This window comes from Homalodisca vitripennis, unplaced genomic scaffold (genome assembly GCF_021130785.1).
Source record: "Homalodisca vitripennis isolate AUS2020 unplaced genomic scaffold, UT_GWSS_2.1 ScUCBcl_553;HRSCAF=2829, whole genome shotgun sequence".
NCBI classification, from domain to species: Eukaryota; Metazoa; Arthropoda; class Insecta; order Hemiptera; family Cicadellidae; genus Homalodisca; species Homalodisca vitripennis.
This window is the reverse complement of record NW_025776656.1, coordinates 22773-34158: the sequence shown is the minus strand read 5'-3', so window position 1 is coordinate 34158 and position 11386 is coordinate 22773.

Genomic DNA, 11386 nt, shown 5'->3' with positions numbered 1-11386 from the left:
GCGAGTTTTTGGTTTAGCCAGGACTGAGCTCGGAAGAAAAGTCTGCACTGGTCAGCTGTTGTGTAAACAGATTTAATGTAAATAAATTAAAAACTGTAAATAAAAAAATGTGTAAATAAATAAGTTGATCAGGGGGTTTAATTTAATCAGGAGTTCATCAAACAGGAAATTCCCGGGAGTGGGGGTTAATGTTATCGGGGCTTATAGGAACGCGTGGTACTTTTCTGGGAAATGTGCATCTGTGCTACGAGAACATGTGTACAGTAATTCTTATCAAAATAAAACGTTGATCAGAGGGTTTAAATTACTTCGGAAATTATCATTTCACGCCAGAGTTTTGACAATGAACTAATATTTCATAAAATAAAAAAAGCACTCTGTCCCTATCTACTCTTGAAACTTCACTAACGCTCAGCCAACTCCCGATGTGGAAGGGGGTTTTAGTCACTCGTTAACGTAGTAATACAAGGTCAATATGGAACCAGCATGAATCACACTAATTATAGTTGCAAAATTTAAAAACACCTAAAAGTGACGACAAAGAATTAGCCATTTAGAGCATTTATCAGGCTTACGGAAAGATAAACGATAGAAAGCTGCTGGGCCTTTTTTTGTATATCCTATGAATAGCTACTTACAAAAAGTTTTGCATTTAAGCTAGGACCAACGGTTCGGCCACTATCGAGCACGAAAAGTAAGTTTGTAAGTGAAATTTTCAATATAATCACGTTTTACGGCTAAATCATGGAATATAGAGTAAAAGGTCACTTGACCTTTTGTGTAGATCGCATTATTTTGTATTAAAATGAAATTTTTAATCTGGGCTAGAACTAAGATTTTGTCTGAAATAGAGCCCAGAAAACAAAATCTCAGTAAAACTCAAAAAATCAAAACTTTAAAACGCGTTATGCGGCCAAACCGTTGAGGATAGGGCAAAATGTTACTGAACTTTTTTTGTAGATCACGTAATTTCCTAAATCGGAATGAAAAATTTGTTTTGAGCTACGGCCAACTGTTTAGCCACTATCAAGCCCGGAATGTAAATTTGTAGGCGAAAATTTCAAAATATTTTCACTTAATCGCGTTTTGCGGTCAAACTAATGGAGATATAGTAAAAAGTCAGTTAACCTTTTTTGTAGATCATATTATTTCCTAAATCTAACCTTTGTTTTATTTTGACCTCCGACCAATTGTTTCGCCGCTATCGACCCTAAAAACAAAGTTTTCACGTGAAAATTACAAAAAAAATTGCACATAATCACCTTTTTCGGCCAAACTAATGGAGATATGGCAAAAAGTCACTAGACCTTTTCTGTAGATCGCGGAATTTGCTAATTTGATGGGTCAATCAGATTTGAGCTACGACAAACGGTTCGGCCGCTATCGGGCCTAAAACATTATTTTTGGCGAAAAAATCTCTGGAATGTCAAATATTCGAGCGTTTTGTCGCTTAACCATGGGAGATAGAGCAAAAAGTCACTTGACCTTTTTTGTAGTTCACTTCATTCCTGACTAACGATTTTTCATCAGATCCGAGCTAGCTCCAATGGTTCGCCCGCTATCGGGCTTACAAAAAAGGCCTGCAAGGGTAAAAAATGCGCGTTTTTTTGCGAATTTTTTTGAGGGGTTTAAAATTAAAAATTCCCGGTTTTCAGACTTTTCCTGATGGTTTCACGGTAAAAGGTACCTCCGTGCCAAATTTCAAGTTTCTAGCACTTCTAGAAGTAGGTTAGAATTTGTATACATATATCAGTCAGTGAGTCAGGTTGGTTCACATGCGGCTGTATAGTATATTAGACTCGCCTTTGGCTCGCTGGGGGCTACGCCCCCAGGCCCCCATGATATACGCTTGCAAATTCGAGGATAAGCGGAATTCGGGGACAGGAGCGATTTGGTTGTTGGTTCAATTCGGACTTGATGTTTTCAAGTTACGTGTCCCCTACTGTGTCATTTCTCGTGGTAAAACACATTATTAAACAGTATTTAGTGTACGATGTTGTCTACAAAAAACTCAAGTAGTATTTTGCAGTATCTACCTTATTTAGGCACGTTAAAACGCGATTACGTTCGAAATTCTTGTAAAATTTACGTGAAATTTGAGATTTCGGGTCCAATAGCGGTCAAACCGTTTACTAATAGTGTTTACGCATCACGTTTGCAAGTAGGGAGATTTACCGGTACATATATTTCTGTCAAATTAGTTGCAAGTAACTTTTAGCTCATAAAACTGTTGTTTGCCCGTTAGTATGTCATGTACAGTAAGCACGACGTATCCAGTCTCGCCACGGGGAGGCCGGCAAACACTGAGACCATATATTATTAACAAAATTACAGCAATCGTTGGTTAATGATGTTCACTCATATCGTGTACAAATTTAGTTGTTTATATACTTGTGTCAAATGATTTGGTAATAACTTATTGAATATTGTTTACACATTACGTGTGCAAGTTGGGAGATTTATCGGTACATATATTTCTGTCAAATTAGTTGCAAGTAAATTTTAGTTAATAAAACTGTTGTTTTCCCGTTAGTATGTCATGTAAGCACGATGTATCCAGTCTCGCCTCGGGGAGGCCGGCAAACACTGAGACCATATATTATTAGCAAAATCACAGCAATCGTTGGTTAATGATGTTCACTCATATCTTGTACAAATTTAGTTGTTTATACAATTGTGTCAAATGTTGGTAAATTTGGTAATAACTTATTGAATATTGTTTACACATCACGTGTGCAAGTTGGGAGATTTAGCGGTACGATTTGTGTCAAATTAGTTACTAATAACTTATAGTTGATCAAACTTGTTTGCCCGTTTAGTTAGTCAATGCTTTAAATGCAATCATGACGTATCCAGTCTCGCCACGGCGAGGCCCTCAAACACGGGAACCATATATTAGTAACGGAAATTACAGTTATCGTCGTTATTGAATGATGTTCTTTCATATCGTTTACAAATTTGCATATTAAGTTCTGTGTATACTTGTGTCAAATGATTTGCTAATAACTTATTGGTGTTGAAACTTTTGTTTGCCCGTTAGTTTATGAAAGCTTTAACTGTGTCCTTCCTCGTGGGAAACACATTATCAAACAATATTTAGTGTATAGTGTGGTCTACAACGAAGTTAAAATAATATTTTGCTGTATCTCCCTTGGGTAGGCCGTAAAACGCGATTACGTGCGAAATTTTTTATTTTTTACGTGAAAATTGAGATTTCGGGTCCGATAGCAGTCAAATCGTTACTAATAATGTTTACGCATCATGTGTGCAAGTTGGGAGATTTTAGCGGTACATATGCTTATGTCAAATTAGTTGCTATTAACTTTTAGTTAATAAATTGTTCTTTGCCTGTTAGTTTGTCAATGCTCAAATACGGAGACCAAATAAATAAATAGCAATTAGAGGCAAAAATTTTGTTTTTCCACCGTGGTTGTCCAATGCTTCTTACAATAGTGTATAGCCGGTCTCAATACAGAGAGTCCTGATAATACTTCAAAATATTTATTATTCGGTGATTAAAGTTGATACCTCTTAGTGGAACAATTTCGTTTCCATGATGTACGCTTGCAAATTCGGGGATAAGCGGAATTCGGGGACAGGAGGGATTCGGTTGTTGGTTAGATTCGGACTTGAGGTTTTCAATTTACGTGTCCCCAACTGTGTCCTTTGCCGTGGGAAACACATTATTTGTGTCAAATTAGTTGCTAGTAACTTTAAGTTGATAAAACTGTTCTTTGCCCGTTAGTTTGTCAATGCTCAAATACGGAGACCATATATTATTAACAAAATTACAGCTATTATAGCAAAATTACAGTCAATGATATTCTCTGATGTCGTGTGGAAATTTACATATTTGGTTGTGTATATACATGTGTCAAATGATTTGGTAATAACTTATTGTTGTTGAAACTGTTTGTTTGCCCGTTAGTTTGTCAATGCTTTAAATGCAAGCATGACGTATCCAGTCTCGCAACGGGGAGGCCGGCAAACCTGGAGACCATATATTATTAACAAAAATTACATCAATCGTTGGTTAATGTTGATCTTAAATGTCGTGCGCATCTTTGCATATTTAGTTGTGTATATACTTGTGTAAAATTATTGGGTAATAATGTATTGTTGAAATTGTTTGCCCGTTAGTTTGTCAATGCTTTAAATGCAAGCATAACGTATCCAGTCTCGCCACGGGGAGGCCGGCAAACGTGGAGACCATATATTATTAACAAAATTACATCAATCGTTGGTTAATGTTAATCTTCAATGTCGTGTACATCTTTGCATATTTAGTTATGTATGTACTTGTGTCAAATTATTTGGTAATAATGTATTGTTAAAATTGTTTGCCCGTTAGTTTGTCAATGCTTTAAATGCAAGCATGACGTATCCAGTCTCGCCACGGGGAGGCCGGCAAACATAGAGACCATATATTTACATATATACAGAAAACTATTTACATCGACGAGGAGTTTTGTTTTGACAGGCCCTCTAGCCTACTGCCGCATCAATCAGAATGGGAAGTTTTGTTCTGGCAGGTCCCATTGCCTACTGCCTAATCAGTCACTACGGGAAGTTTTGGTTTGGCAGGTCCCCTAGCCTACTGCCTAGTCAATCACGGCGGGGAGTTTTGTTTGGTCAGGTCCCCTAGCCTACTGCCTAGTCAATCACGACGGGGAGTTTTGTTTGGGCAGGCCCCCTAGCCTACTGCCTAGTCAATCACGACGGGGAGTTTTGTTTGGGCAGGTCCCCTAGCCTACTTCCAGTGTCAATCTCGACGGGGAGTTTTGTTTGGGCAGGCCCCCTAGCCTACTGCCAATCTCAATCCGGTTCACTGAAGAAGTTCGCCGTACACGATGTTCTTCGCGTAGGCGACTTCATTGTGTACCCTTTCGGGGCGGACGAGGACAACGATGTCTTCCGGACATCGAACTCTACTGAGCAGGACGTACAGCTGGCCATGAGTGAAACAATCAGTGCGAAGATCGACTCCGACCTGATCTATTGTCTGACCTTGGCTCTTGTGGCCGGTCATCGCGTATGCTAGCATCAGAGGAAACTGACGTCGACGGACAAGTAACGGCGAACCTTCAACGATCGCGAACCTAAAGATTATTCTAGGAAAACCGATAGGTTGCGCGTCGTGAGGGCGTCTGACGGTAATCAACCGATTGGTTATAGCCGTCACAATGACCTTAGTGCCGTTTACAAGGCCGTCAGCGATATTTAGATTCCTCATGATGAGGCACACTGAGCCGATCTTAAGTCGCAGCACGTGATCAGGAACACCCATGCCTGTAGCCTGGTTCAGTAGAGGGACTTCAAAAGCCAGATTGTCATCGTCTTCACGGTCCACAGTGTCGGCGCTTCGCAGCTCATGAAGGCGACCGTCTACAGAGTTCAAGATTATGTCGTTGATCTCTCGGACGTTCACGTTCAGAGTCGAGAGGATCGCACGACGAGCACACTGATCGGGATCGCGGAGTACGTCGGCAGGAAAGACGGTTGAGATGAGGACTTGTAATGCAGTGACATACCTCACCTCGGCCAAGGGAATAAGTGTGTCACTCTCTCTACCCTCCCCGAAAGTTTTGGACGGAACAGTGCCGTTGCCTACTGCGAGAAGGAAGTCAGAGTAGTCAACGGAACTGCTCGTCCTGTGCGGTGTCGTCAGAGAGAAGACGCGGAACAGTCGCCACAGACGCGAGGCCCGAAGTGAAACGCACGCGACGGCATCTGCCGTTCGTGCCTTTACAACAACGGGTGCGATCTGCCGGAAATCTCCAGAGCACAGAAAGATCTTGCCACCGAATGGCTCATCGCGGTTTCATGAGATCTCGAAGCGAGCGGTCGAGGATCTCAAAGATGTAGCGATGGGCCATCGGGGCCTCGTCGAAGACGATGAGCTGAGCAGCTCTTATCAGTTCTGCGCGCTGGGACCCGTTGGTTATGTTCCAAACGCCAGACCCGTCGCCCAGATCGAGTGGAAGCCGGAACATGCTGTGAGCCGTTGAACCACCAGGCATGTTTCCTGCAGCGATGCCCGAGCTGGCGACGGCCAGTGCAATCTGACGACAACTACGCACGTGTGCCAGTATGACACGAAGAAGTGACGTTTTGCCATATCCCCCGGGACCATCTAGGAAGATTACTCTTGAGGATCGGCGGTCACCGGGGTTGTCGAGAAGGGAACGCACGTTTTGCAGAACGCGTCTCTGGTCTTCTGAGAGCTTTTGTTCCCATTCCTCGACAATGGCCCGTTGTTGGTTCTCGCCATAGTCCAACAGCTCCCTTCCCACTTCCGTCGTGTCATCCTGCACGTCGGGGAGACCACAATCCAATAAAGACAATCCCTGCCGACGTAGACTGCGATCGATATCGATCAAGGAAAGTGTATACGCTCTTTCGGGGTCAAGTGGGCTCCTTTCCAAGTGGTCCTCGCAAAGGGTGTCACGGAAGGAATCCCACAGAATTGCTGCAGGAGCACCCATATTACAGAGGAGCACGAAAAAGGAACGAAGCCTCGAAGCGACCATGAACCCAGAAGCCTCTCGCAGCGCTTCGCGGTACTCATCCTCGTCTTCAATCAAGCCGAGCTGACGACAAACCTCCTGGAACGTACGGCAATCAGGACCACCGCGTGACAGGAGGTCGGAGTAGCCGCGACAAGGTGTTGACAAGAGGAGCATCCGAAGGTAGTAGAGTTCTCCACGATTAGGCGAGACCCAAAATACCCTACATACCTTCCCTCCACGCTGGCGAGGTGTGACGAAGTGTTTCCCGTCTTGATGTTCATATATAGGTTCTGTTTTTGGTCGTTTGTCATGAATTATGTAGTTCTCAAAAAATGTCAGGTAAGTTAAACTGTCAAAAGTTTTATCAACAGGTCTGTTTAAAATACAATATTAACTTGGAGCTTGATCTAGTTATCGCAGAGGTGAGATCACTGGGACGAAAACAGACGTGCTGTTTACCCTCAAGATGGACGGGTAGACACTCAACTGTCGGTTCTGACTTTGAGATTGGGAAGTCCAAGAGACGCCAGCATGCGTCGCTTGCACCAACCATTCTCTTAGTTACATAGTGTTCTACCTCATCCTCTTGTTGCCACAAAGGAGTGACGGTGACATTTTGAAGTGATCCACCCTTCATCAGGTATTTGAATAGATACTTGATGACGCGACGGGTAGAAGCAAGCTCCAAGTTAATATGTGCTTCATACTTTAGCAGTAGTGCGGCGTTATATGGCACAACCCATCCATCGTGAACAGTAACAGACCTGTTGCGTGACTTGATTTGACCAGTATTACTATAGTCCCGCCTATACTGAACGAATCCTCTATCATCTACGTGGGTTGTCTGGCATGAAGGCTTAGGATAGAACTTTGTGCAGTGACCCTTCACAGCGTCCCAGCATAGGAAGTCGGCGCGATGATCAGTGCCACAAGGACCGTGGATCATGTGCTGCAACACCAACTTCCTGATGTCTTCCACCGGCTTCTGCTTCCGAGGGGATGTCCGCGCGGATTGCAGAGTCGATTTCGTCTGCTTGTACTGGACCGTCTCCGTCAATCTTGAACACAATGTGGGCGTGAGGAAGGCCCCTCATTTGCATTTCGATGACGTAGACGATATAGTTCGTGCAGCCGAACATCGCTCCGCTCCGCAGATCTCGAAGAAGCTCGAGGAGTTTGATCTGGAAGACTCTGCAAGCCGTGCTAGGGTCACTGCGTCCACTGCCGTGAGGACACGCTCTCTTGTTTTCCTCCCAAGTCGCGCTGTAAGTAAACGTGAGGAAGTACGTAGGTGAACCCAGGCGTGTGACGAGAGCCATCGCGTTCTCGTAATGGATCTTCATGTACCTGGGCCCACCAGTGAACGTACTTGGGAGGTAAATCTTTCCAGGCTGTGCCCCACCCCTCTCCTTGGACTGTTTCATCCCGAGCGATGTCGTCGCTAACCTGCCTTCCTGCCGGACCACTGCGTTGAACGTCAAGAAGCTCGTTCAGTTGTCCTATCCGCATAGCATTTTGGGCTGAGGACTTTGTCTGTGAAAATTTTAAAAAACGAAGTCTCTCCTCTTCAAACCTAGCAAACATCTCGACCTGCCATGCTTGAGAAAGACGGCCAAGATAAGAGAAACGGGGATTGGAGAGTAAGAGACAACGTGAATAGTTATATTGAGAAAGTTTTCTGCCGTAATTGTCCAGCATTCCGATGTGCCAACCCAAAGTGCCTTGCGGATATAGTAGTGGATACTGGAAGGGCTCCATCAGAGAACTAAAGAGATCGATGGTAGAAGGTCTTCCAGCTCCCACTTTCCAGACGGTGAGCCGACGAGGCTCAGTGACTGCGTCATCACAACTAAGCACGGCGTGCACTTCAATACCTCTTTGCCTGTCACCAAGAACATTGCCATGAGTAGCTCGACTTGTAATCTGGAATTCTAAGTGAGCGTTGACCGAGGGCTCATCACTCAGCCGGCGAAATTCATGGACATATGGGTTCAATGAAACCAAGTAGTTTTTAATGTCGTCCACTATGTCGCCATCAAGTGATCTACTCATAGCCATGTTCCTGCGTTCTTCGCCGTCGTCGATATACAGGCGGCACCGGTTTACGAATTGGACGTCACCGCCCGCAGTAACAAACCTTTGGCCGGGGGCGTCCAAGCTGTACACCTGGTGATACATCCTCCCTTCGATTTTAAAGAATGAGAGGCCACTTGGGTGCCGGTATCCGCCAGAAATTTCGAGGGCACAGAGAGCAAAGAGGTCATTGTAGGCACGGGCTCTGTCGAGGAAGCGTCGGTTAGAGTAGAATGGTGCATTGAGAGGTGGTAAATTGGTCACATTGTATGCACCCTCTCCACAACACCACTTTTTTCTATCTTCTTCTTCCGCGAACAGAGGTGCTTGGCAATGAGGACAGATAAATACGTCATCATTCCAAAGGCAGGTTTTCTTTAGCTTGTGGCTGTTAATATTGTAAAGTAATGCACCACTCCAATGTGCCATTGGTCCGTGGGCAACGATGAGCCGAGTAAGTGAAATTGGTAAATGACGAAGTTCGGCTAGCTTAGGATTTAACAAACGGAACCCCTGAACTCTTTCCCGACATGTTTCCACATTTTGTTTGTAGTAGCGCTGAACAGCTTCCCTATTGATATTAGGATGCTGTTGACTGTAATGGCGGACAGCATCTCTGTTGACCTCAGGGTGCTGCACGTCGTATCGGCGAACAGAATCTCTATGGCCTTCAGGATGCCGTTGGCTGTAACGACGCACTGCTTTCCTATGGACTTCGGGGTGCTGTTCATGATACCTACGGCGTGCGTCAACAGTTGTTTTGGAATTCCGCTCAACATATCTTCTGTTCGCCTCTCTCACTTGCTCGTCTCTCGTTGTTATGAGTAGTTTGGGGGGGGCGTCCACGGCATACTTTCTTAGGTCTTCCGAAAGCTTTACGTTTGTTTACACTTTGTACAGGGGATAAAGTTACTCTAGGGCTATCTTTTAGTTCGTAATTTCCTAAGTCCTTTCCTTTGTTGTCTTTTGATATTGTATCGCGTGCTTGTGGTATGATGTCAAATGTTGAGGAAATGGTTTGGGCTGGTACACTGTCACTAAGGGCTGGCAGACCAAATTTAAGTCTTGTTACAGTGAACTGTCTCACTGACCCGTCCAGAGCAGCATTTGACAACAATAACGAGGCCAGAGCTAAATAGTTTTCACACTGGAAGAGCCGGGCCAGATTATTTTTGTCATCAGCCAAATCGTACACTCTGTCCTCGTTCACTGGATGAGGATCAAACAAGTACAGCTGTTCCTGGGAGCGCCAAAAAGCAACTGTAACTGTTTGTCCAGTGAAGAGAAACCCAGTGTTTTGAAAATCCTCGGCCATCAAACACTGCAAAACATTGGACAAAGACATAACGCAGTCGTCCATATCTACAGGAGAAAGGGGATATAGGGCATCGTGAACAAATGAATTTTCTGCAACGGCAACGGACTGTCCCTCGATGACAAAATTAGCGGGAAGTTCATCGGGGCACAAGTACCGGTTTCCACCCATACGATTCTCACTCCTGAATGCATTATAAATAGAATCGCCAGTTATAAGAATCCTATCGATGGCCGCAGTAGAAAATCCCAATCTTAGAGTCTTCCAGGCAAGGGCACAAGCAGAAATCGCAGTGCACTGAGAATTTTTGCTAGTCGGAAACAACTTCTCGTTCCCTTGATGGAAAGAGCCCTTAGCAATGCAACAAAACGACATAGTCAGTACCATGAACAAATTAATAATTAAAAGAGATAATAGAAAATATTAACTTGGAAGACTAATTAATAGTATTTAGTAATAATTGATGAACGAAAAATACACGAGGCCTTTCAGCATCAAAGTTGACATCGTCAGGTGTGAGACAACAATTTGAATAATATAAATATGTAACATTCAAATTAATTATCAGCTGAGTAATGCTTAATAAACAATTTGTTTAATTCAAAGTAAAATAAAATAAATATTATTATATGTATAAAAGTTTGGGTAAAAAAGAATGTTGTTATATTTTAAAGGAAGAGTGAATTTTGAATCGCTCCAAAATCATTGTTCAATATTTCATCTTTATGTTTTGTTAGGTATAATGTTTCATAAGCATCAAGTTCTTTTTGATTATGAACTTGTTTTAATTAATGTGAAATTTTTAAAAGTGTGATTTGTTTCTAATGCATGTTTGGCTATAACCAGTGAACGTACTTGGGAGGTAAATCTTTCTAGGCTGATTTTTTAGGTTGTACGTAGTTGTAATATCTTTCGTGTTCTTTAAATCTTCTTTTAATGGTTCCTTTGTCTAGCCAATGTAAATCTTCCTCAATCGAAAATATTTCTGGAAAAAAAATTGTTAAAACGCCTTTAGCAGCTTCGGCTCACTGGAGGCTACGTCAGCAGGCCCCCTTTTTTGGGCAAAATACGGGGAATTTGTAATTAAATTCGACCTATTTTATTGAATTGTCCAGTTTTAATCAGAGTTTTGACTTTAAGGGCATTTTGCGGCTAAACCGTTAGAGATACGAGAAAAAGTGACTGGACCTTTCTTGTCGAAAATTTAATTTTCTCTTTCGATTATGCCATCAGATTTAAGCTACGACCTATAATTTAGGCAGTACAGAGCTTAGGACAAAAAGACTGCACTTGGCTGTTTTCTTGAATTTTCCGGGGGTTTAATTTACTCAGGGGATTATCTGGTCATACCAGGAAATTCCGGGAGGGGGGTTTAATGTTACCGGGGGTTATGCCACATTTGGGCGTCTTGGAGCCTCGTCAGCCAATTAACCTTTTTTATAACCTACCAATAGCTGTTAAAAATGTTTTGATATTTAAGCTAGCGCAA